Raw genomic sequence first — 27,896 nt, 5'->3', positions numbered from 1 at the left:
CAAAAACCACCTACAACCCACACATGTACATAAACCTGCATCTTCTGGCTAATTCTCATGTTTGGTGGTTGTTCTTCATACTCAAAGAAGACCAGAATGACATCATTTCAATTTAGACAGGATGAATTAAGTGTGGGGTACCTCCAGATTGGACAGGTCCTGTTGCTGGGGCTAGTAACAGGAAAGGCTCTTCTTCCAGATAGATATAATAAATGACTTTCATATAGCAATTTAGGGTTCACAGAATGCTTTACATAGTCAATTTAACTCAACTAACCCTTGTCTTCTATTTAAGAAATATAGTGCTATGTCATGGGGAGATATTTACTATTCATATATATATATATATATAAAATCCCATCGATTCAACAAACAGCAACCTGTTTGTGCCTGCTCATCTTGTGCAATTCTTGCCCATGTCTTCCCAAAATATTACTATGATGAGAGAGAAGGCTTCTACCCCACATAATGGATGTCTTCTTTGCTTTTTTCTCAACATCAAGGGAGCATCAGTTGGTCACTCTGACCATCCAATGATGAATCCCTGGATATACCATACGTATTTTTCTCTTCCCTATCATATATTCCTTTAATAAAATATCTTATTCTTGTGCTTTGAAGTTATGGTGATGTGTGGCCTGATCACCCTGAACATATGCCTCTCCATGTCCCTTTGTCTGAGATACATTTTTTATTTCTTCACTCAAAGTTGTATTCTATGTCTTGCTTAATAGATCAACACTGGTAGAATGCTGGTGTTAAAAAGATGACTGTCTGATTCAAGGGAAGCTTAGGGTCATTAAAAGGAACTTTGCAATGCTAACACTGTGATCTGAGAGAACCACTGACTGTCATTATGATGTTTTCAATAAATCTTTTTTTTCTTAAGTGAGTCTTGAGGTCAAAACTATTTTAATAATAATAGTAAGACATCTTAAATTTGTGTGGTAAATATTAGTATATGTAACTTGAATAGACAAATGCTCATTGGCATCCTTGAAAATTTTTAAGAATATAAAGGGCTCCTGAGACCAAAAAGATTGAGAGCAAATGCTGGAGACTGTCCAACTCACAATCCTCCTCCAATTCAACTCGAGGTCTACCTCATTGATCATTCATACAATCATATATGGTGATGGACAAGATCTGGAGGTTGTCCATCCAAATGCACAGGACAAAAAACATTTTTCATCCACTTGTTCTTTCTTGTGTAGATGATGAGGCCCCAAATTTTTTGAATAGTGACGATTTTCTTCGAAGAGGCTCTACAATGTTTCTTGATTCCACCAGCATAATGTCATCAACAAACAAGAGTGTCTGAAGGACCTCATCTGGGAGAATCTCTCTCCAACTGGGATTCTCTGATGGATTTCCAATCATAAAGAGGGTACACCTTTGTTGAGCAGGCATCTCCCTGTTTTATGACTCACTTGATGTTCATCACCAGAGTCACTGAACAGGATCACTACTATAATATCTTTCAATAAGATACCTTGAATGTGTTGATATATGAATGGAAGCCCCATGTTACAAAAGAGACTTGAAGATAGCTCTTTGTTCTATGAAATGAACTACATTTTCATAATCAATAAACAAAAAATATAATGAGGTCTTATGTTGTCTCCATTTACTAGTCAATTTCAAAATAGTAAAGATAGTGTTCAATGCTGAATATTATGTTTTTTAAAACCCTTACTTTCTGTTTTTGTATCAAACCCAAGACAGAAGGGCAAGGACCAGGCAAATGGGGTTAAGTGACTTACCCAGGGTCACAAAGCTAGGAAATGTCAGAGACCAGATTTGAAACCAGGTCCTCTAACTCTAGGTCTGGTGTTCTGTTCAATGTGCCACCTACCTATCCCATCAGCATTGAATGTCAATTGTAAAAGCTACTTCCTTTTCTCCTAACACCATTATTGAAGAAGCTCTCTTTTCTTATATAGATGATTCTCATAAATAGTTTGCATAGGTGGAAGTGTAGGTATATAGACCATTAGTTCCTAAAGCTTCCTTGGTCACCTTTTGTTGGAATAAATAAGACCTAAGATTTTTTCCATGTATCTGACATCTTCTTCTCTTTTAGCTACTTTACAAATCCATCTCAATGCCCCTTACAATTGTATCACTTCCAGAACAGATTTCTTCTATGAACATTTGTCTCAATCAAATGATTTTATTCAATTCATTCTCTTTAATATCATTTCTGCCTTCCATCTGGGTCTGTGATGGCAAGGTCAGAGCATGGTAATTCCACTATTCTTGTAGGTGAAAACAATGTGTTATTGCAATTTTTACAGATTTTTTCCATTTTTCTTGTCCATTGTCCTCATAATGTCATCCTCAGATGTCCTTAGAATAACTGCTTTGCTGAGAATCCTGCTATACCTTCCTTTAATTGGTTTTGCCCTTTTCTGCTGCTTTCTGCTTTACAAAACAACTCTAGTTATAATCATCCATCAGCTTTATTCATAAGATTTTATAAACTAGTTTATATTCTAAGCCAGTGTAGTCTTTGGCAGCCATCTCTCTCCACTTGGCAAGTAAGTCAAATGTTTGCTGATGAAGGTGTTTTCTGAGCTCTTTTGGTCTTCTTGTTGTAGTAGATTTAAATCAGTTAAGCTTATGTATAAAATTATTATAATCAGTCAATGTCACTTTTGTTGTCCATTTGCCATTTTTCATTGTCAAATATTTGTTTGAGTAGTTCAAGAATGAATTATTTCACATAATTTGAGATTTGGAAGGGAACTCAGCAGCTATCCAATCCAATCCATACATGAATAAATCTTCACTACGGTGCTTCCAGCAAATGGTCATCCACCCTTGGTCTCAAGATACCCAAAGAAGGAAAGCTCATCATGATATGAGACAGTCAATTTTGCTATTGGACAATTCTAAATATTAGTAATTTTTTCTTCTGGTATAAAGTCTAAATTTACCTCATTGCAACCTCTCTACCTATAATTCCTAGTTTTGTCTGCTGTGTCCTCTACAATCCCTTCAAATAATCAATGACATCTATGATTTGTTCCTGAGTTTTCCATTCAACCAAAAGTCAGTCAACAAACATTTATTAATCACATGCTACATTCCAAACACTGAGGAAACAAAGAAAAGCAAAAGGCAGTCCCTATTCTCAAGGAATTCACAATCTAATGGGAAAGACTACATGAAAAAAACCCTTTGAACAGGATATTTACAGGATAAACTGGAGATAGCAAAGAGAAGAAAGGCAATAACATTAAAGTGGACTGGGAAAGGCTTCTTGCTGATGGAGAGATTTTATATGGGACTTAAAAGAAGCTCAAGAAACTAATCAATCCCAGTATTTTCAACTAATCTGTATGCAACATAGGCTAAAGTCTCTTCATTATCTTAGGTGCTCTCCTATGGACATTCTCCAGTTTATCAATGTACTTTTCAAGTGGAATACAATGTTCCAGATATGACAAAATACATACATTTTGACAAAAAATTATCCAAAAAATTGACAAAATACTCTGTACATAGGGTAAAATGTGACCACCACATCCCCACCTTACTTCTGGAAACCTGAAGCAATCCAAAATTGCATTAGCTTTTTTAGCCACACTCACACTGTTGACACATGCTGACCTTTCAGTCTACACAAACTTGCAGATAATTTTTAGAACCAGTGCTATGTAAGCATCTCTCCATCTTATAGTTTTGATGATGATTTCTTTTTGTACCAAAGTGCATGATTTTATGTTGACCCACAATGCATTTAATCTTATACGGTTCAACCCAATGCTCTAGCCTTTCAAGATATTTTTTGGACCTTGACTCTATTATCCAGCTCATTAATTATCCCTCCCAGTTTTGTGTCATATGAAAATTGAATGATCTCGCCATTTGGGCCTTTATCCAAGTCATTAATAAAATGTTAAACAGTACAGGTCCAGTCACAGATTCCTTGAGGGGTTCTAACAGAGTCTCTAATGGAGACCTTCTTCTATATTGATATTGAATCCCTAACAAATACTCTTTGAATCTAACCATCCAACAAATTTTGAGTCCATCTGATTACATTATCCTCTAATACATATTTCTATATCACATTCACAAGAATAATATGAAATACTTTAGCAAAAGTTTTGTTAAAAATCTTGGTAAACTATACCCATAGCTTTCCCCCATATATTTGATTTTGGTTTGTTTAATTTTTTAAAACTCTTAACTTCTTAGAATTAATACTTAGCATCATTTCCAAGGCAGAAGAACAGTAAGGGCTAGGCAATTGGGATGAAGTGACTTGACCAGGGTCACACAGGTAGGAAATGTCTGAGGCCAGATTTGAACCCAGGACCTCCTATCTCTAGACCTGGCTTTCTATCCACTGAGCCACCTGGCTATACCCTGCCTCCCAATATACTAGTTATGACCCATGACAGAAAAATAAATTAAATTAGTTTATAATATCCTGTAATTGATGAAGCCAGGTTGGCTCTTTATAATCATTGCTTTTATTTCTAGATGTTTGGCAACCATCTCTTTAATGCTCTATTCTAGATTTCCCCATAACTGAATATCAAAATAATTGTTAAATCACTTACATTTCTCTTTCAATTTCTCATTCATAATTTTCCCTCCCCTGTCTTGTAGCACTTCTCCACTTATCTATGATCTTTCAAACATCATTCATGGTAGCATGGCCATTACATTTCACAATTATTTCAGGACCCAAGAATGTAAATGATATGGATGGGGTGATTTGAATTGATCAAGGGCAAATAAGAGATCTCTTTTTGTCTTCTTATTTATCTTCTTAAACAATTATATTATTCATTTGTGTTTTGTGATTTCCAATGCTAAAGTCATTCATCTTGACAAAGAAACAAGAAAATGATTTAGAATGGGGAAAAACTCAGCCTGAGTCACTCTACACAGGCATAGAAGGCAGAGAAGTCATAAAATCTACAAACTTTCAGGTGGTAGCAGAGCCCTGAGGCCACAAAAGAGGAAAGAGAGAGAGAGAGAGAGAGAGAGAGAGAGAGAGAGAGAGAGAGAGAAAGGTAACTTTAGGACTATACTCATTTCCACTTGGAAGCAGAGCCCTGGAGCTACAAGAGATCAGAGAGGGGGAAATGGAAGCATGGTAGCCTCCTCCTATGTGGCAAAAGAGTCCTAGGGCTACAAGGGATCAGAGAAGGAGATCTGCAACTATGGTAACCTACCTACTCATTCCCATTGGACAGTAGAGTACCTGAAGTGGCAGAGCCCAGAGCAGGGGACCTGCCCAATCCAGGTCACTTGGAAAGAGCAGGTAAGCAACTGAGTGGGGACCAACTCAGCCCACAAAACAGTGGGGAAACTGGTAGCATGGAGTGCTGACAATCACTGGAAAAAACAGCTGCAAACCTCCCCAGAGAAAGCTAGCAAGCTCAACTCTTTAACAGATACACCATGAGGAACAAGGGCAACTGAGTCTACCTTCAAGAATTAGAGAAGTATCAGCAAGCCCTTTACCCCAGGAACAGAGAATAACTTCAACAGATAGATAAGGTAATGGTGCATACCATATGATGCAAGTATGTACTAATACTTAACCCAGGAAGAGCTAAAACAGAGAAAGCAAACTATAGACCAATCTCCCTAATCAACATTGATGAAAACATTTTAAATAAAATATTAGCAGGGTAATTTCAACACTATATCACAAGAATCATATAGCACCATTAGGTGACTTTTATAACAGGAATGCAAGGGATGGTTCGATATTAGGAAAACCATTGGCATAATTGACCATATCAATAATAAAACCAACAGAAACCACATGATTATTTCAATAGATGCAGAAAATGCATTGACAAAATATAACACCCATTCCTTATAAAAACATTAGAAAACACAGGAATAAACAGAACCTTCCTCAAAGTGATAAAAGGCATCTATCTAAAACCATCAGCTAGCATTATCTGTAATGGAAATAAACAGGTGTAAAGCAAGGATTCCTATTATCACCACTCTTATTTACTATTGTACTAGAAATGCTCACTATAGCAATAAGAGCAAAAAAATAAATTAAAGGAATTAAATTAGATAACAAAGAAACAAAGTTATTACTTTTTGCAGATGATATGATGATATACCTAGAGAATCATCTTAGAGAATAAACCAAAAAAAAACACAATAGAAATATTTAACAACTTTAACAAAGTCATAGAATGCAAAAATAAAACCACATAAATCATCAGCATTTTTATTTGTCACCAACAAAATCCAACAAGAGATAGAAAAGGAAATTCCATTCAAAATAACTCTAGACAATATAAAATACCTGAGATATACCTACCAAAACAAACTCAGAAACTATATGAAAACAATTACAAAACTTCATGGAAATAAAGTCCAATCTAAGCAATTAAAATATTAATTGCTCATGGATAGGATGAGCCAATATAGTGAAAATGACAATTCTACCTAAATTAATTTACTTATTCAGTGCCATACCAATCAAATTATTCAAAATTATTTCAAAGAACCAACACAAATAACAAGACTCAGCTGAAAAAAAAGACCAACAATATCAAGGGAATTAATGAAAAAAACATATGAAGGAAGGAGGTCTGACTGTACCAAATATCAACCTATTCTATTAAGCAGTAATCATCAAAACAATTTGGCACTGGCTAAGAAATAGAGTGGTGGGTCAATGGAATAGACTAGGTAATCAGAACTTGGCAGTTAAATGTTCATAGCAACTTAGTGTTCAATAAACCCAAAGCTCCAAGTTTTGGGATAAAAGAACTCACTATTTGGCAAAAACAGTGAGAAAACTGGAAGGCATTATGGCAGAGATTAGATCTGGACCAACATCTCACACCCATAATCCAGGAAAAGACAAAACAGATACTTGATCTAGAAATAAAGAGCAACACTATAAACAAATTAGGGCAACATGGAAAAGTTTACCTTAAGACTTAAGGATAAGGGGAAAATTTATAACCAAACAAGATACAGAGAACATTACTAGAAATGGGATAGATAATTTTGATTACATTAAATTCAAAAGTGTTTGTACAAATAAAACCAATGCAACCAAGATTAGAAGGGAAACAGAAAATCTAGGGTAAAAATTTTATAACAATTGTCACTGACAAAAGCTTCATTTCTCAAATATGTAGAGAACTGCATCCAATTTATATACAATGCATTCCCTACCAAAAAATGGGAATGATGAATCAAATGATATGAACAGGTAGTCCTCAAAGGATGAAATTAAAATTATCCACAATCATGTGAAAAAATGCTCCAAATCACTATTGGAGAAATGAAAATTAAAACAACTCTGAGATACCACTTCACCTCTACCAGATAGGCTAACATGACCAAAAAGGACAATGATAACTGTTGGAAGGGATGTGGAAAATTTGAGACACTACTACCTATCTGTGGAACTGTGAACTGAAATAATCATTCTGGAAAGCAATATGGAAACAGGCTGAAAAAGCCACAAAACTATGCATATGCTTTGACTCAAGCAGACCACTACTGGATCTATATACCAAAGAGACCAAAGATAAAAGAACAGGACCTCTCATTAACAAAATATTTTTTGCATTTCTTTTTTGTGGTAGTTAAGAATTGAGGGGTTGTCCTTCGTTGGGGAATGGAAAAACAAGTTGTAGTTTATGATTGTGATAGAATACTATTGTGCCATGAAAAATAATGAATGGGATGAGTTCAGAAAAACCTAGAAAGACTTATATGAACTGATGCATAGTGAAGTGAGCAGAACCAGTAGAACAATGTATACAATAACAGAAATATTTTATGATGATCAATTGTGAAGGATTAAGTCATTATCAGCAAAGAAAATCTCTAAGGCAAGGGTCAGCAACCTTTTTGGCCATGAGAGCCATAAACACCACATTTTTTAAAATGTAATTTTATGAGAGCTGTACAGTGCTCACAGTGCGCGCTCCTGTAACAGCACCTGAAAAAAATTGACTTTATGGCTCCTGCAGAAAGAGCCATATCTGGCCCTCAAAAGAGCCAGATATGGCTCGAGAGCCATATGTTGCCAACCCCTGCTCTAAGGTAATCACAAGGGACTCAGGATGAACATGATATCCACAGCTAAGGAAGAAACTATTGGAATCAGAGTGCAGATCAAAGCTTGCTACCTTCCACTCTATTTCCTTCATGACATGTCTATTATATGTGTGAAATGTCTTTTGTCATGATATAAGCAATATGGTAAAATGTATTATGTGAAAGTTGAGATATAACTTATTCACTGCCAGGGTGTGTGTGTGTGTGTGTGTGTAGAGAATCTTCATTTTAAAATGTCAAAAACAATTGTCAAAAATTGTTTCTACAAGTAACAAAAAACAAAATAAAACAAAAAAGTCATTAGTTACTCTAATTTGAGAAAAGACAAGAGGGAAAAAGAAGGAATGGCGAGAGAGAGAAAGAAGGGACTAAGGAAGAGGAGGGAAAGGGGAAGGATGGAAAGAGAGGGGAGAGAGAGGGAGAGAGAGAATGGATAGAGAGAATGAAAGGGGGAAAGAGGGAGAGAGTGAGAGAATGAAGGGAAATAGAGAGAGATTCAGCAAATATCAAGTGCTTGACACATAGTAGGTGCTATATAAATGTTGGCTATTCTTATATCTATTTTAACCTGTGGTCCAGAAGTCTAAATTCCTTTCCCTGACATATTCTTAGCCAGATGTCCCATTCATTAATTTCCCCCTTCTGCATCCTTTGCCTTTGATGGACAATGATGAGGAAAATTCCATGTCCCATAGTCTTCAGGTTCTTGCTCAAATATTCATATTTACTATTAATAGGTTTATGATCATTCTTGTGTTATCATTAGTTTCTACATAAGTCAGCAGAAGTGGATGGTTGTCATCCATTTTTAAAAGTCTTGGCAGGTTCTCTGTTGTGGCATGAATACATGCCCCAGGAAGACAACAGATCTCTCCACTGTTGACAGGTTAACAGATAGCTGATTCAATGTCCTTGAGCAAAAAATCACTAACCCCTCCTTCTCCCTTCTTCCTTTGACTTTTGCTTCATGATCATCTCATCTCTAAGCTTCCATGACTACTGTATCATTCTCAGGAGGAGAAGTAGCTTCTTCCTCTTTGGAACATCCAGCTCCCTCTTTTTCAATGAGAAGTTCAAATCTGTTTTTAAGTTTGACATGTACAGCTGTACTTTTCTTTCTATTTCCCATCAAATACTTCCATTCTTCATCTTGATGACAAGAGTCAAGTCTTCTTTCCTCCAACTAAGATGCCTTCTTTCTTTCTACTCCTTTTCCATTGAAACCTTACTTCTATTTCCTTCAGGAACATGCCATTCTCCCTAAGAACCCAAAGCATAAAGACATATTCTTTGAGTCCCTTCACCTTTTCTTCTATCAGAAGACTCTATCATCCTGCACTTGTAACTCTTCTGACTAAAATTATTATGAGAGACTGATTTGGGGTAAAAATATCAGTTTATTGATAATATCAGTTCATTGGTTAGGCCAGCATCATAACCAATAAAGTGATATAGATCAGTGGCCCTCTCTCAATAACCAGAGACCCCAAAGTTTGGTCAGACAGCTCAGTAGAGTTTTAGAAACACATTATTTAGCTCCTTTCTTGAACACCTCAAGACATCTCAAACTGGCAGATAGCTAATTAGGAGATGGTTCATCAAACTATCTATCTCTCCTTATGGGGAACATGTATACCAGAAAACTCTTGTCCACTTCACTTATTAACCAAATTCTGTTAAAATGGACACATTCCCAGGGATTCCTAAGAACAAAAGAAAATGTAAAACTCTACAGTCTGGATAGTGCCTATGCCTGGCACAGGAATCTTCTCTAATATATAGACTCATACAGGAATTTATACAAAATATAAAAAATATATTTTCACAGAATGACAGAAATACAAACATCATAAACTCAATGCAAATCACCACCATTTTTCCTACACTTCTTTCTGGCTGAATTTTTTTCAGTTTAGTAAACAACAGCAACTACTATGAGGTTTTTTTTAGCTCAACCTAAAGCATTTGGTTCATATTTTTACCACTGATGATTTACTACTTTGATAAATGAGCAACTCCACTTAACTTCTTTTCCTTAGCTACAACTTCAGAGCCCTATCACTTCCCCATTAGCCTTAAACAGATTTATCTGCTTCACCTATGAGAGACTATGAGCTCCTCAAGAGCAGGGACTGCCCCACCCCCAGCTTTTCTTTGTATCTCCAATGCTTACCATGATGCATTACACAGAACAGGAGTTAGTTGACTTATTGACTTGACTTGCCCCATTTTCTAATCCACTCTCTCACATTTGCAGATAGGTAGGAAAAGAGATAGAATAATAGACATGAAATCAGGAGTTCAAATTTGAGTTCAGATTTGACCTCAGACACTTACTAGTTGTATGACCGTTGGCAAGTCACTTGACTCTGTTTGCCTTAGTTTCTTCATATGTCAAATGAACTATAGAAGGAAATGGCCAATCACTCCAGTATCTTTGCCAAGAAAACCCCAACTGGGATCAAGAAGAGTCAGACACACTGAAATGATTGAACAGAAACAGTTAATTGTTTCATTTACGTTTTCTTTGCCTTGTCTTGCCAAAGACACTCTCCTTTTCCTTCCTGAGTCTTCTTTCAAGCTCTACTCACTAATCTTCCTTGATGCTCATGGATCATCTTTAATTCTTCTTAATGATTTTCTATCCACCTTAATTATCTTAGGTCTTGCCTGAGGGTGTGCTGGTAAATGTTTAACAACTGACTGGGGTGGGAGGAGAAGAACACATGTACCCACAACATTTTATTTTAAACCTTACCTTCTGTCTTAGAATCAATACTAAATATCAGTTTCAAGACAGAAGAGAAATAAGGGCAAGCCAGTTGGAGCTAAGTGACTTGCCCAGGGTCACCCAACTAGGAAGTATCTGACACCAAATTTGAACTCAGGACATCCTATCCCCATACCTGTCTCTCTATCCACTGAGTCACCCACCTGACCCCTTCAATTACTTTCTTTCATTCTGAGACAGATGGTACATTGGATAGTTTGTTGAACTAGAACTCAGGAAAACTCAAGTTCAAATCCAATCTCAGATACTGACTAGCCAGGTTTCCCTGGATGAGTCATTTAATTTTCTCAAGGTTGGTCTCATCTGTAAAATGAGAATAACAATAGCATCTATATACCAGAACTATGGTATCAAATACAATAACACCATTGCAAGCTTTACGGTGCTATATTCAATCATTTTTCAGTCATGTCTAACTTCATGATCCCATTTGAGGTCTTCTTGGCAGAAATATTGAAGTGGTTTGCCATTTCCTTTTCCAACTTATTTCATAGATGCAGAAACTGAGGAAAACAGAGTTAAGTGACTTGCCCAAGGACACATCAATATTAAGTGTCCAAGTCCACATTTGAAATCAGGAAGATGTAGACTGTAGACCCTGTACTCTAACCACTGTGCCACCTAGCTGCCCCAAAGTGCCATATGAGTGCTAGCTATTATTAGGGTGGGAATTTTACAAATAGTTATCGTTAGTACTGAAATACCAGATGACCAAATGCCCCTGTAAGATACTATTTCTTGTTGCCTTTGGGTGTATGATGAAATGCACTCTGCCAACTTCTTCCCTTGACATTCAAGGAATATGTATGAGCCATCTTCCCACTTAGCTCCAATTCCTGTCTTTCTTCTGGGTTTATTTCTAATGAGAATGTCAAGATGGATATGAATCAGAACAACAACACATCTACTCATGGGGCATTGGATAAAAATCTCATCTTGGGGGCATAATCAAGTTAAAGTTTACCCATTCCAAAAAAATGGAAACAGCAATTCTAAACATTTCTATTCTGCCCCAGAAGGTGTAGGGGCCTACACAGGACTGAAGACCATTTTGTATTTTTATTTACTCCATGAGTTGCTAAGGGAAAAAAAATCCATCCCTTAATATCTAGCCTACCAGAGAGAACCTCTCCAATAATTGGGTGAACTGTCCTCAGAGTGAGACTTGGGGTCGTCTACTTCATAAATTTCTCTAGGGCTCTGTTTTCCCTTCTGTCAAATGAAGGGGTTTGGTTCAATGACCTTTAAGCTTGCTTCTGTCTCGGATTTTACGATGTCCAGTCACTTAATTCCTCCGGGTTTGAGACAACTCTCTAAGAACATAAATTGCAGAAAAGATAGAGACACAGATTGGTAGGGCGAGTTTCCTTTCCTGCGGGTCCACTATATCAATTAAAATCACCATTCCAATTGCTAACCCTATCCTCCATACAGGCTTCAGCTTTATAAAGCCTGATGGGGGGCTCTGTCCTCTAATAGAGAGTGACGTTCAAGAATCTGAGCTCGGGTTGCAGTAGGATCGGAGTAGATCGCCATTCGTTAGCTTCATGGAGACCTTGGGCCTTCCTGAGGGCTGTCACTGAAGGTAAAAATATTGACTGAAGCTGGGTCCCAGCCTGGAATCTGACACATGGCTGTCACAGCCTGGTACATTTATCTGCTTCAGCTGGGATCTCCTGAGTTCATTATAGTCATGATGGCCTGTCAAGAAGAGATAACAGGCAGGAGCTATGCCATTAATTATCTCAATATCCCCAGTGCCTAGCATGGAGCCTTGTATGACTAGGAACTTAATAAATGCTGGTGGAATTTTCTGACTACATACCAGAGAATTATAGGTTCTGAGACTATTAGGGCTGGGAGGTGCAGTGGCTTGGGACTGGCAGAGTTGGGACAGAACAACTTAGAACAGAGAGCATCAAATGGGAGGAACCTTAGACTAAGATATTTTAGGGTTGGGAGGGACTTTAGAATAGGGCATGTCAGACCTGGTCTTAGAACAGGGAATATCAGACCTGGAAAGGGTTTTAAGAGATCATCTAAATTGGGGATGGCTAGTTGGCATAATGGATAGGGCACCAGGTCTGGAGTCAGGACAACACAGTCTTCCTGAGTTCAAATCTGGCCTCAGGTACTTTAGCTATGTGACCTTGGGCAAGCCACTTCACCTCACTTTCCTCTTCTGTAAAATGGGTATCATACTAGCATATACCTCACAAGACTGTTGTAAGACTAAATGAGGCAACAAGTGGAAAGGGCTTAGCACTGTGCCTGGCACATAGTAACCTCTGAATAAATGTTAGCTTCTGTGAATCCAGCTCCTTCATTTTACTGAAGCACAAACTGAAACCCAGTAAGAGGAAGTGACTTGTCAGAAGTTACATGGAAGGAAGACAGTGGCAGCGATAGGATTTGATCCCAAATATTCCCCAGCTCATGGTTCATTGTTCATTTCAATACCCCATATAGACTATCTGCATGTGTTTGTTGTTTGTTTTTTTCTCTCCAAGTATGAAAAATGAAAATTCACCCAAGCTAATGAATGACCATGATATGTATGATTTTTCTGAATTATGTTTAGCTTATGTTAATATTTAAATTCTCAAGCATTTCCCAAGAGCACATTTCAATAACTGGGTTATCCAAGGGTAGGGCAGGGTGAGGTGGAAAGAGATTTTGATCTTACTAAAACAATGTTGTAGCCAACCAAGTAGACCATTCATTGTTGTCGTTATTGTTCAGTTGTGTCTGACTCTTCATGATCGTGTGGACCGTAGCACACCAGTATTTGTCCATGGGGTTTTCTTATCAGAGATACTAGAGTAGTTTGCCATTTCTCCCTCTAGCAGGCAAATAGAGGTGAAATGACTTGCCCAGGGTCACAAGTGCATTGGTAAATATTAATTGATGGCAAACAAGAAAGGAAGAGAGAATTGAACACAGGACTGGAAGTCAGAGGACTCCCTGCCTTAGATACTGCCTAACAGTGAAGGAATATTTTTGAACCTCAATTTTCTCATCTGTGAAATGGGGACAATAATATTTCCATTATCTCTCTCACAGGGTTATTGTCCCTTTCAACATGAGATCTTTTAAGATCTACTACTAATATTTTTCCCACATACATTATTTTGGATTTAATTTTGATCTCTTTTTGCATTTATTTATATGCATATGTTGTTTCTTTGATTAAATCTGAGGGTAAGAAATATTTCATTTTTAGTTGTATGTCTCTGATGCCTAGCACAATGCCTGGTAGGTACATAGTAAATAATTCAGAAATGCCTAATGATTGATTTTTGAGGAAGTTGAGATATAAAGGAAAGAGTTTTAAGTTTAGAGTCAGATAATCCAGTTTCAACCTTGGCACTTTTCCTGACTAGGTATGTGACTTTGTACAATAATTTAACTATTCTTGGAAGCAATTTCCTCTTTGATAAAATTAAGGCTTTGAACTAGATGCTATATGAGATCCCTCCCAATGCTATATCCGTGATCCTTCAATGATTATGACTATTGTCATTCTTTTACTACTCAAAGTAAGGACATGATGGTGAAGAAAGAAGAAAAGGGCAATTATCTTTTTTACCTACTAATGTTGATAATAGCTAGCATTTACAGAAAGTTTTAAGGTTTGCAAGGCACTTTTCAAATATGATCTCATTTGGTCCTCACCACAATCCTGGGAGGTAGGTATTATTAATTCCTATTTTACAGATGAAAAAACTGAGGCAGACAGAGACAAAATAACTTGCCAAAGGTCATGTCTAAGATCACATTTGAACTCAGGACTTCCCAACTCCAGGTCCAGTGCTCAAGATTCCTTCAGGGCAGGAACTCTGTCTTATTTCTCCTTGTATCTCCTCCTAGTTTGTGACACATGTGTGGTGTATAAGAAGTGCTATGGAGTAGAAAGAACACTGACTCTGGATTCAATCATCTTTTTTTCAGATTCTACCTCTGAATGTCATTAGCTCTAGAGTGGCCCTTCAATGATTCAACAAATATCTATAGAGAGCTTCCTTATGTGCCAGACACTGAAGTAGAGATTGGGAGAGACAAGACGATAAATAATACTGATAACTTGCCTTCAAAGAGTTAAAATCTAATGGAAGAGGAGCCATTGACAATGGAAAATGCAAGTTAGAATATGATGAGCTTAAATGGCAAGATGATGAGTTCTACCAGTCATCTAACAATTATCAAACATTTATTGTATATCACTGTGTGAAGCTCTTGATGAGAGAGAGAGAGAGAGAGAGAGAGAGAGAGAGAGAGAGAGAGAGAGATTGAGTGAGAGTGCACTGGAGTTTTGATAAAGAAGTTTAGAACTTAATTCCTGACCCTCTTCCCACATGCTCAGCCGTGACCAATTCATTTAACCATTTTGTGATTCAGTTTTCTCATCTGTAAAATAAGAGAGTTGGACTAGAGGAAGCAAGAAGCTCTCTCCCAGCTCTAAATCTCCTGATCCAAAACAAAATGCTCTTAGGTCACAAAGGAGAAATCCACTAGAGCTGAGGGAATGAAAGATGAGTTCATGAAAGATGTGGGCTTGGAGCTGGGCTTTAAATAAAGCTAACAGGGATGGAGGAGTGGGGGATGAAGGAAAAAGATATCCAGGCATAAGGGGAAAGATGAGCAAAGACACTGAGGTAACAGTGGCCATTGTAGGCTAGCTAAAACAAACAAGAAGATGGGATGTTAGATAAAGTGGGGAAGAAACAGGCTGGGGTCAGATTATGGAAGCTCATGGAAGTCAGATTATCGGGCTTTTGTTTCATTCAGAAGAAAATGGAGAGCTTTTGAAAGTTTTTGAATAATGGAGGGATATGATAAAGTATTATTACAGTAGAGATGAAGGAAGATAGGGTATTAAATTTGTAATGGAAGAAAACTAGGGAAAACTAGTCTCCTAGTCTGAACTTGACCCTTCCAAAAGTGTCTCAAGCTCTGAGGATAAACATTAAGACATGCAATAGCCCCAAGACATTTCTCTTTGAAGAAGCCTGATTTATCATTTTTTTACACATAAATATTTATTTTCATATATAACAATGCAATATATAATAGAACAATAATTTAATATATATGATTTGTTATGAATATGTAATAAACTATAAAAAATATGCTTATCCAGGAAAAACAAATTCTCATATTAGCTATGATGGAAAATCTACATCTCATTCTTTTCTCCTCTCTCCCACCCTTCCCCTCTCCCCAAGAAGACAAGTAATATGATATAGGTTGTGCATATATTATCATTTAACACATATTTCCCTGTTTGTCATGTTGTGAAACAAGACACATATTGCTTACACTACAGAAAAATTCATGGAAGAAATAAAATGAAGAATGGTATGTTCAATCTGCATTCAGACTCCATCCGTTCCTTCAGTGGTAGTGGAGAGCCTTTTTTGTCATGAATTCCTTAGAGGTATTTGTCATTCTTGAGAAGACCCTCCAAAGGTAAGGGTCCCTCCAGTTTTCTTTGCCAAACCACTATGGCTCCATTATCCATTGAATTTCTCTAATAATGAAACTAATTGATATTTCCTCCATATAGTTGCCCAGATAATCCCCCAGACCACAAGTCTCACCATAACACTCTCCAGCTCAAAATTTGTTAGGAGCCTCCTATTTCATCTAGTATCAAATAAATGCTCCTTATTCTGACATTTAAGGTTCTATAACATTTCATTCACCCTCTCTTCTTCATCATTGTTTCATATGACTCCTCTTCACATACTCTCTCTTCCACCCAAACCAGACAACTGTCTGGTCTCTGATTTTGTCCTTCTGTCTTCTCCCTTTGTACATTTCTTCAGGCCTTCCTTTGTGACTAGAATCTGATGCAATTCAATTTAATAAGCATTAATTAAATGTCTATGCACTGGGGCAGTGAGGTGGCTCAGTGGATTGAGAGCAATGCCTGGAGATGGGAGGTCCTGGGTTCAAATCTGACCTCAGATACTTCCAAGCTGTGTATGACCCTGGCCAAGTCACTCACCCCCAATTGCCAAGCCCTTACCACCATTCTGCCTTGGAACTAAGGTGGAAGGCAAGGGTTTAAAAAATATCTATGCACTAGGCTTTGTTCAATATATGGAAGTCATAATATCAGAATAAAATATGATACATAATATATATCTATAACATATATATGACATTATATATAACTATAACTATAACTATAACTATAACTATCTCCTTCTCTCAACGAGTTTACATCCTATGGTGGGAAACAACAAGGATATGAATAAACACAAAATACTTCTCTTCCATATTTTTGAGGGAATTAGGGGAATGATGTCCCCATGTTCTAGAAAATCTGCATAAATTTTTTTGGTCTTTGCTTCATACGAGAGAAGAAGCTCGAATCATTGTTTTTTCCTTCAGTGGGGTGTTTATGGTACTTTATTGTGAAGGACCCCATAGAAACAGAGAAGGGAAAGTGTAATAATAAAGAGAGCCAGCAACCAATGTTTGATAGGAGGGAGATAGAGAAAGTCTATATGGTGAATCTCCCTTCCAGCTCTCCCCTGGAGCTGAATATACACTGGGAAATTTTAAGGGGGTGTCACCCCAAAACTGGGTGACCTGGATGGTCGTGCCACCCCACAGGAGTTAGGGGCAAGGCTTCCCTATAAGACGAGGTATGTGGTACCCCAATCTGATCCTGAATAAGGATAGGGTTCACACAGACCTCCCCCCATCAGTTAATTTCACAGTGGGGGCTCTGGATTCAAGATGGAGGCAGCCAGACCAAGCTGGGGTTCCCCTCTCCATTGTTGTCTCTCAGGCTCTCTGGAACGCTATCTGACTGATGAATGGCTTTTATTATTCACAATTCAGGGATTGGGGAAAGAGGTGAAGGGGAGAGGGATTTTGGGGTGCCCTCTTCTCTATTTCTATGGGGTCTGTCACTTGGGTGGGAACCTTTTGGGGTTCCCACTCCTAAGCTTGTTCCCCTGCCCCTTCTCCTTTTGTTTTTCTATTTCTATAATTATAAGGTTTGACTGAAAAATGGTCTCTCAGCAAGGTTGGGAATGGGAGAAGGAGACTAAGAGATTGCTCCCAAAATGGAGTCCAAAAAACTTAGCTGACTCTATTGCTGAAGTCTTGATGGGTGAGATGTGATGGAATGGCTTTGATCAGGGAATCAGGATTTCGATTTCCAAAGAAAGATCCTCAGGAAGACCTCAGGACTGGATCCAACCAGGGTTGTCCTCTTCCTCTCTCCTCCCAGTCCCTGGCCTGAAGACCTCTCCTCCCAGTCCTCCACCCAAAGACCTCCCCTCCTCCTTCTTCCTCTCAAAAATTGCCCAGAATTCTCTCTGGTTACTCAACTGTCCATAACTGTCACCAACTGTCTCTGGCTCCTTTTGTCCCATCCCCTTGCACAAATCCCATCCTTACAGTATATACATTTCTGAGTTTAAACTTTTTCTGTGTCATCCAAGACTTCTGAAAAAGTCCCCCAAAATCCCATTTACTTTCTTACTCTGACCCACAATATATCAAAAGCACAATAGAGAAAAGTTAAAGGTGTTTCTAAATCCCATCACTTCCAGGGGGAAGAATTCAGGTCTGATATAAAGGGTAGTTTTCTAAAAATAGGAATTGAAAAGGGCACAATGGAAGGGTAAGGTTGAGTGGGATAAGGCTAAGGGAAGGATGGAGCCTACATGACTGGCTAAGAGAGAATAGTGGTCAGGTGAAGAAACTTTAGCCTAACCAACTCACAACTTAGAAATGCTGTGATGCTGAATGGAATAATAGGGTGGCAATAGATTGGCATCCTTTTCACAGAAACAAAGATAATGTTGACAGCATTGATTTGATTATCAGTCCCTGAGAAAGAGATGAAAAGCTGAAAGTCTTCCCTTGTTGGGGCATCAAAAGCCAGAAATCCTAGAGCTAGACTGGTTATAGAAGGGAGAAGCATGTTGGAGATAATCATCCCCAGCCACATCATTATTCTCTATTAATCCTGTGTATAATTAGATTTGTATGCATTTATTTGGGTGTTTTCTTCTGTTAGATTGTAAGCTTCTTGAGGAAAGGGACTATCTTTTGCCTCTTTTGTACCCCAAATCCTCAGTACAAATAAGAGGTACTTAATAAATATTTATTGAATGAAGAATAAATGAATCTCTACAGCAGGGTTCTCTCTTACTTCATCTCTTCCTGAAAAAAATCCTTCTCCTCCCCCAAGCCCCAGCTCAGATGTTGCTTCTTCTGTGTGGCCTTCCCTCATGCCCTTATTTCATAGGATCTTGGATTTAGAGCTGGAAGGGACCAAAGAGGTCATCTAGGTCAACCCTTCCATTATACAGATAAAGAAACAGGGAAAGCAGTCAACAACTAAACTCAAGGTGTATCACTCCAAGTTCAAGATTCTTATATTTTTTTAACCAAGTATAAGTTACTAAGTATGGGTTCCCAGGCAGAAAAATGATAAATACTAGACATTTGGAATTAAGTGACTTGTCTAAGGTCACACAGGAAGTGTTGGAGACCTGGATTTGAACCCAAGACCTCCTATCTCCAGGTCCAGCATTCTATGTACTGAGTCACCAGCTGCCTCTAAGATTCTTTTATTCCATGATGCCAATCTCTCTCTCCCTTCTCCAGTTTTCCCAGAGTTCTCTGTCAGAATCCCTCCTTCATCATTGCATTTTAGAATATACTTATTCATGTTCATGTTGCAAACCCCCATCTGTCTGCACTTTTTTTGAGGGAGGGGAATGTGTCATTTTTAATTTCTGTAGCCATAAAATCAGAGTTACAGAATCATAGAATCTCAGAGCTGGAAGGGACCCTATAGAGTCCAACTGGTAACTGACCTATAATAGTCTCTTCTACAATGTCCCTGGCAAGGGGTCATCCAGTCTCTACCTGAAGAGCTCATGTGAGGAGAAAGCCTCCATTATCTCTCAAGGTAGCCCATCTCATTTTAGGATACTCCCCCAAAAAAAGCCTTTTAACTCCTTATCTTGCTTAATAAGTGATTATTGAGTGAATGAATGATTCATCAGCTTCAACAGCCTCTTGAGATAACCAAGTCCATATGTTTATGACCTACAGCATAAATAATACTGAACTTCCTAGTTGGTTTTAACCTGAATCTTTCAAGCTTTCAGGGGATTCACTGAGGCTTGGTGATCAAGGATTTGATAAACAAGTCTTTGTTTAACATCTTCATCCCCTGTGGGATTTTGTAGACTTTGATCACATCCTTTCACAGCTTTCATCTTTCTACATGGCAAAGTCCTAATCCTTCTAGCCTATTCTCATACAATAGAATTTCCCCCCTGCTCTTACTCCTCATCCCCTAAGTTAGTTTCCATGCTCTTCCTGGGTCCTTCTGAGTCTCCCTTATGCTGTTTTTAGGGCATTACACAATCAAACTCACAGGCAGTAAGCCATACTCCACCTAATGTTTTTAATTGGTTCCACATAAACATGACTTTAGGTGAAACAATGTCCCAGAGGGCAAGTATCTCCATAGCAACAATGTTTTAAATGGAAGATGCATTCCTGGGCAGCCAAAAATCATACCATAAAGCCAGAAAATTACTTTTTACAGAGACCTGTGTCTATAGTGGATAGTTACAGGGAGTCAGGCTAGGCCAGGCAAGGTTGCTTGGATGCTACAGACTGCAGGAATGAGAACCCGAAAGTCCAAGTCATGAAAGAGACCCCTGAAGTTTGTAAATGAGTAGTCAGGAAAAGTGGAGTCTGGGCAGACACCTTGCTAAAGCTTAAGAAGCAGAAATGAATGAGGTTCATTCAAGGAGATGGAAAGAGATAGAATGAAAACTTAAATAATCCAGGAACATCCTTGAAAAGGGATAACAAGAAGAACTAACCTTTTCTTCTTCAGGAATGTCCTTCTCTCTGTTTTACAATATAGCTAGATATAAGGAGCATCAAATGTGTTTGGCATTGATTAGCAGAAAAAAAAATGATTCCTCAGAGGAAAGAAACAATTTGAGGGGGAAAACTGCCAAGGCAATGTATGAAATTTTGTTGCTGTTCATTCATTTCCAACATGTCAGACTCATTTTGACCCCATTTTGTGTTTTCTTGTCAAAGACACTAGAATAGTTTGTCATTTCCTTCTCCAGTGTCCTTCTCCAGCAACTGAGGCATATGAGGGGTAAGTGACTTGCTCAGGGACACATAACTAAGAGATGTCTGAGGCTGGATTTAAATTCAGGACTACCTAACTCCAGAGACAAATGCTTTATCCTTTGTGTTACCTGGCTGCCTCTATAACTACATGCAGCTAGATGGTACCTTAGTTTCCTCACCTGTAAAATTAGCTGGAGAAGGGAATGACAAATCATTCCTATATTTTTGCCATGAAAATTCCAAAATGGGCTTGCAAAGAGTAAGTCACACCCAAAAGGACTCACAGCAACAACATGCAAACAATAACATACTTGTAAAATGAATTCAAAACAATTTGGAGGAAGGGAAGGATCATCAATTTAGACCTCAAAGGAAATGTAGATACCATCAAGCCTACTGTCTTTCCATTTTGCAGATGAGGAAACTGAGGCACAAAGCAATGACCCACTACATGTTAAAGGGACAGAATAAGCTCAAGTCTTTTTGATTAATTGTTCAGTGCCCTATCCCCTATGCTAACAATGACATCTAGAAAATGGCACCTGAGTTGAGCTGTGATGAGAGTTGAGACTTGGGAATTGAGGACTAGAAGCTGCACAAGTTCCCTTTCCCAAGGGACTAGAGTATACATGCAATGGTAATTTCCATCTTACATAAGTTGGGCTAATATATGTGTATATACATTTGCTGTATCTCCTCTTGTGCTTCTGCCAATTAGGGGAGAGGATGTAGGCCAATTGCTTTTGTTTGCCTTTGTTCATGAAGGCTCCATTACAGCCCTGGCCAGTAGGAATCTGGCCTCTTCATAGATTAGTTGGGCCAGAAAAGAATAGACAACAATGCTTCTCTATCTCTCCCTTCCTCTCCCAACAACAACAGCAAAAACGTTCTCATATCACAAAGATTTATTTTTAAAAAAAATTTAAACCCTTACCTTCTGTCTTAGAATCATTACTAAGAATTGGTTCCAAAGAAGAAGGTCGGTTAAGAACTAGGCAGTTGGGGTTAAGTGATGTGCCCAGGGTTACACACCTAGGAAGTGTTTAAGGCCATATTTGAGCCCAGGATTTCCTATCTCCTGGCCTGGTTTTCTATTCAGTGAGCCACCTAGCTGCCCCACAAAGATTTATTTTTAAAGAATAAAGAAAATATGACTTCTAAGGTCTCTTCCAGTTTGGAATCTATGATTCTAAATCATTTAACAATTTTGAGTTTTGGTTTCCTTATTTATAAAATGAGAGGGTTTGGACTTGATCTCTAAAGTGCATGACAGCACTAAATCTTATTTAAATCAATCAAACAGTCAGAATCTATTAAGTGTCCTCCATGTGCCAAGTTCTGTGCTAAACATTGGGGGTATACAAACACAGGAACTAGCCCCTGCCCTCCAGGAAATTATCTTCTACCCATAATCTCCACTCTCCATCCCAACCCAAAACATTCAAGACATCTTCCTCTCAACCCCCATCTTCATATCCTGGAAGAACACACACTCAACAAAGAGGCACGTATGCACATACTCGTCAACATTCAAGTAGTATCTTCCTCTTATGACTTCGCCAGAGGTTATGTTCCCCCAGATACATGTTAATAACCCATTTGCAGCCCATTCTTCTCTGGCCCGACTACCCTATGAAGGGGCCAGATCCCCACTGGCCAGGGCTGTAATGGAGCCTTCATTAACGTGCACAAACAAAAGCAATTAGCACGGAGCCCACATCCTCTCCCCTAATTGGCAGAAGCACAAGAGGAGACATGATTGCTCTCTCTGATCGTTATGGAAATGACTCCATCATTAGGCACAAATGAGAAATAGAGCAGGCCCACTTAGCAAATGAAAATCAATTGGCAGTTATGGAACTCAGCTTGACCGGAGGTGGCTGCCTCTGGGACAAATAGAGAGAACTGGCCGATACTAGAACGCTGGTCAGAACGGAAGACTGGAATTGACCCGACATGTAAGTGAAGTAAGGAGATGCCTACAGAATAGTCAGCAAGATGCAAGAGAAGGCATCAGACCTTGCCTTGTTTTGCTTGGCCCCAGAAAGCAGAACTAGAAGCAAAGTGCCTGAATCGCCAAGTTAGCCTAAATTTAGGCTCCATCTAAGGAATGATTTTCTCACAATGAGAGCTATATCCCAAGTCAAATGGGCTTGCCTCCAGTGGCTCTTTCCCTTTGGAAGAGAGAATGGATTAACACTTATATAGATTGTAAAGGGAAATTTTTGTTTCAGACACTGATTGTTCTTCCCATTGAGATTTTTGGGACTCTGACCTGGGTTCAAATCTTGCTCTGACCCCTACTATTGACCTAACTGTGTGAGCCTAGGTAAGTCTCTTCACACCACTAAAATGGGCATCATGATACTTCTGGTACATCTCCCTCCATATATTGTTGTGAGAAAAGGTTTTCTACATAAGATCATAGAGCTGGAATTAGAAAGGACATTAGATGATATCTTCTCCAAATCTCTCATTTTATGGATGAGGAAACTGAAACTCAAGTTCCTTGACCAGAGAGAAAAGAGCTGGAAAAGGAAGTGATTCCACCATTTTCCTTAAGTGAAAGTATGACCATGTTATCTTTCTGTTTTTGTTATTGCTCACTTGTTTCAGTGTTGTCTGACTCTTCTGGACTTCATTTGGGGTTTCTTGAAAAAAATACTAGAGCGGTTTGTCATTTCCTTCTCTAGCTCGTTTTACAGATGGCAAAACTAAAGCAAACAAGGTCAAGTGACTTGTTCAGGGTCACACAGCTAGCAATGGTCTGAGGTTGTATTTGAACTCAAATATTCCTGGCTCCAGGGCCAAAACTCTTTCAACTATGCCACCTACCTGCCCTATCAGCCTTCTAACCCACCCCCCATAAACTCCAAAGGTTCCCTATGATCTTTAGGAGCAAATATAAAAGTCTTATGCTTGACATTTAAAGCCCTTCACAACTTGACTTCATCCTGTTTTCTAATTTTATTACATTATTACCATTCAGACATGATGACGTCCCCCCAAAGTAACTCTCTTACTGTTTCTCATCCATGATATCTCCTAACTCCATATCTTTACATTGTCTACCTCTCATACCTAAACCATGTATTCTCTCCTTACCTCTACATCCTGGAACTTCTGGCTTTCTTGAGGTCTTTGCTCACGTGCTTCCTTCTATACAAGGCTTTTTATGGTACCCTTCATCTCCCACCTGACACTAGCTCTATCACCTTTCTCCATGAAGCAACCTTGCATCTGTTGGATACACCTACATATGTGCACAGCTATCTCACCCTTTACAATGTATACTCCTGCTCTTTGTATCTCCAGTACCTAAGAGAGGGACTCACAGTAACAATAACAATAATAACTATCATCTACACCACATTTTAAGCTTTGCAAAGTATTTCACAAATATTATCTCTTTAAATCCTCATAACAGTCCTAAGATTATTTTATTCTCTATTACTAATATATAATTAGCAATGTATATTAATTATTATTATTGCCATTTTACTGATGAAGAAACTGAAGCAGGCAGAGAGTTAAAGGAGGTTAAAAAAAAAGAGGTAAAAGGCTTGTCTAGGGTCACATAGCTATTAAATGTCAGAGTCTGGATTTGAACTCAGATCTTACTGACTCTAGGTCCAAAGCTCTTTCCATTGTGCCACACAGTAGCTGCTGTTGATTGATTGCCCAAATCCAAGAGTATTGAACCTACATTAAAATTTGGGCTCTGACATTTATTAATTAGGTGAACCAAGAGAAGTAACATGCTTTCTGAGCTCAGTTTTCCTCATCTATAAAATGAGGAGCCTGATTCTTCCTGGTTCATATGTCAATGATTTTCTGGTTCCCACAATATTTTCTATCTCTAAGACCTCAGGCCTTTTACAGTACAGTCCAAGACATGAAATTTCTTAGGGTATCCATCACAGATCAACACAGGGTCATGGAAGGAAACCCACTCAGAGGAAAGAAATTACCTCCCCAGAGCTACAACCCTCTCTCCTGAAGACAACTTGAAACACTAACCCTCAAGGAGCTGACATTCTACTGAAATTCTATATTAAAGATATCGGTAGGTGGAAAAGGAGTGAGACCTGGGGTGGTGCCATCAAGACGTTGTTCCAGGGTGTCAAAATTTAAAGGGCATTGAGATCATTTGTACATTTTTACTAGGTAAAAAACAAATGAGCTTGCCATCCAATTTGTGTTCCATCAAGAGAATGAGAGGAAGGTCCCCAGCACATTGGGTGGTTCTACTTCTTCCTGCCATTACCGGATGTCTCATGGTGGGAGAAAGAATGACATTGTAGCTCAGAATTATTATCCTCAGCTAATTCTTGCCACCCCCACAGTTCATTACCCTGGCTCCTTCAGTGTGATTATGTTTATACATATACAAACACTCATTACATGTAGTAATATGTTGATATGAAAATAGGCTTAATTTCCTTAATTTTGTTTCAAAATTTCCCAGACTCCCCATTATCCCTGTTGCATTTCATACACTCCCCCCAATCTCCAAGCTTATTAGCATTTATGAATTTCATCAACATGAAAGTCCCAAAGCGTTTGACAGCCAAATTGGTTGGGAAACACTGGAGAGACTGGTCTTTCAAGATCCGTAGAGCTCCCAATCCTATAATTTATACTGTATTCTGTATGCTTATACATATATGCATATATGATTTCAAAACTTCTTTCTATCTCTGACATTCTAGAATTCTATGACCCTTGTCATGATCACCGGCTTGTTCTTGTCCAATTCAGTTGTTTCCAGATGTGTCCAATTCTTCATGACCCTATTTGGAATTTTCTTGGCTAAGATATTGGAGTGTTTTGCCATTTCCTTCTACAGCTTATCTTACAGATGAGGAAACTGAGGCAAACAGGGTTTAAGTGACTTGCTCAGAGAAACATAGCTAATAAGTGTCTGAGGCTGGACTTAAACTCAGAATGATGAGCTCTCCTAACTCCAGACCCCACATCCTGTCCAGTGCACCACCTATATACGCTCTATGAGTTAAGGTATGTTATGATATGAGCCTGTTGTCTTAAGTATCACTAGTCTATTTGACTCTTGTTAAAAATTTCCTCAGATCCCAAAACCTTAGAAGAATCTCAGGGCATCTCTTTCTTTTTCTTTTTCTTTTTTTTTTTTAAATTCTTACCTTCCATCTTAGAATCAATACTATATATTGATTCTTTTTTTTTTTAATTTTTTAAACCCTTAACTTCTGTGTATTGGCTCCTAGTTAGAAGAGTTGTAAGGGTAGGCAATGGGGGTCAAGTGACTTGCCCAGGGTCACACAGCCAGGCATATTTGAATATATATTGATTATAAGGCAGAAAAGTAGTAAGGGGTAGCATGAGGGTTAAATGACTTGCCCAGGATCACACAGCTAGCAAGCGTCTCAGGCCAGATTTGAACCCAGGACCTCCTGTCTCTAGGCCTGACTCTCAATCCACTGAGCCACCCAACTGCCCCAAAACATATCTTTCTATAATACTCTCTACCTTTCTGAAAAAAGGAAATAAGATAATGAAAAATCCCTAAATGTAGAGTTTCAAGTCCCCACTCTGTCATTTACTAGCTCTGTGACCATGAACAAGTTACTTTATCTCTGAAACTCTAAGAATCCCAGAACTTCAGAAATGGAAAATATCTCAACGAAGGCCTTCCATTGTCTAGTCAATCAGTCAGGGAACAAGCATCTAAGTTCCTGCTGTGTGCCTGGTATTGTGCTAAGTGCATGGGGTACAAAGAAAGGGTGAAATGGTGCCTGCCTTCAAAGAATTTCCCCATACTAAAAAAAAAAAAATTAAAACATGCCCTGTTAGAGGGAAGCTAGGTGGCTCAGTGGATTGAGAGTCAGGCCTAAAGATAGGGGTCCTGAGTTCAAACTCGACTTCAGACACTTCCTAGCTATGTGTGGCCCTGGGAAAGTCACTTAATCCCCATTGCCTGGATTTTACTGGTCTTTTGCCTTGGAACCCATACACAGCATTGATTCTAAGACAGAAGGTAAGGGTTTAAAAAGAATTTCTTGTTCATCTAATTTTCAGGTAAAGACCTCCAAGACCTGACCTGCTTCATCTATAAAATGAAAATAATCACACACAGAGTTGTAGCTAAATAAAATAAGGTTAATATAATTCATAAACTTTCATGGAAAAGGCATTTTTAATCTATAAATATCAGCTATTATTTTCTTCAGCTATTTCAACCATTTAGAAGGGCTCTCTTTTTGTAAGCCAGTAATTATTTTTAACCCCCTCTAAGTTATAGGCAATCCCTTTAATTGGCCTAACTAAAAATAAAACATGACACATGTTAATTAGGAATGGGAGGAGAAGAGACAGTATGGTCAGGAACAGCTGTGTGGCTTCTTGCCTTTGTCCTATTATTGCCTGGGAACCATTCAACGACAGCCACAAACCTGGTCACGCTGGGGCCAACCCAACCAGTGCAGGAAACACTGTTAGTCATTGATATATTTATTTCCCCTGGAAATTATGGTGCTAGGATATCACAGCATGGAGCTTAGGGAAGTAATTTATGACAAGGTTCAATATTATTTTCCATGCCTTTCAGGGGAGATCAAACTTCAGGCTGAAATTTGAGTGTAAACCAGATGACTCTGTGGTTGCTTTTAAGTATAATATGAGATGGTAGGAAGAAAAACGGACATATGAGAGGAGATGGGAGGAAGAGATGAGGCAGGAGAGAGAGGGGGAGGGAGGGAGAGAGAGAAAGAGAGAGAGAGAGAGAGAGAGAGAGAGAGAGAGAGAGAAAGAAAGAGAGAGAGAGAGAGAGAGAGAAAGAGAAAGAGAAAGGGAAAGAGAATGAAAGAGAGAAAGAAAGAGAGTAAAAGGAAAGAGAAAGAAAGGAAGAAAA

The sequence above is a fragment of the Gracilinanus agilis genome, chromosome 1 (genome assembly GCF_016433145.1).
Source record: "Gracilinanus agilis isolate LMUSP501 chromosome 1, AgileGrace, whole genome shotgun sequence".
NCBI lineage: Eukaryota > Metazoa > Chordata > Mammalia > Didelphimorphia > Didelphidae > Gracilinanus > Gracilinanus agilis.
This window is presented reverse-complemented; position numbering follows the sequence as displayed.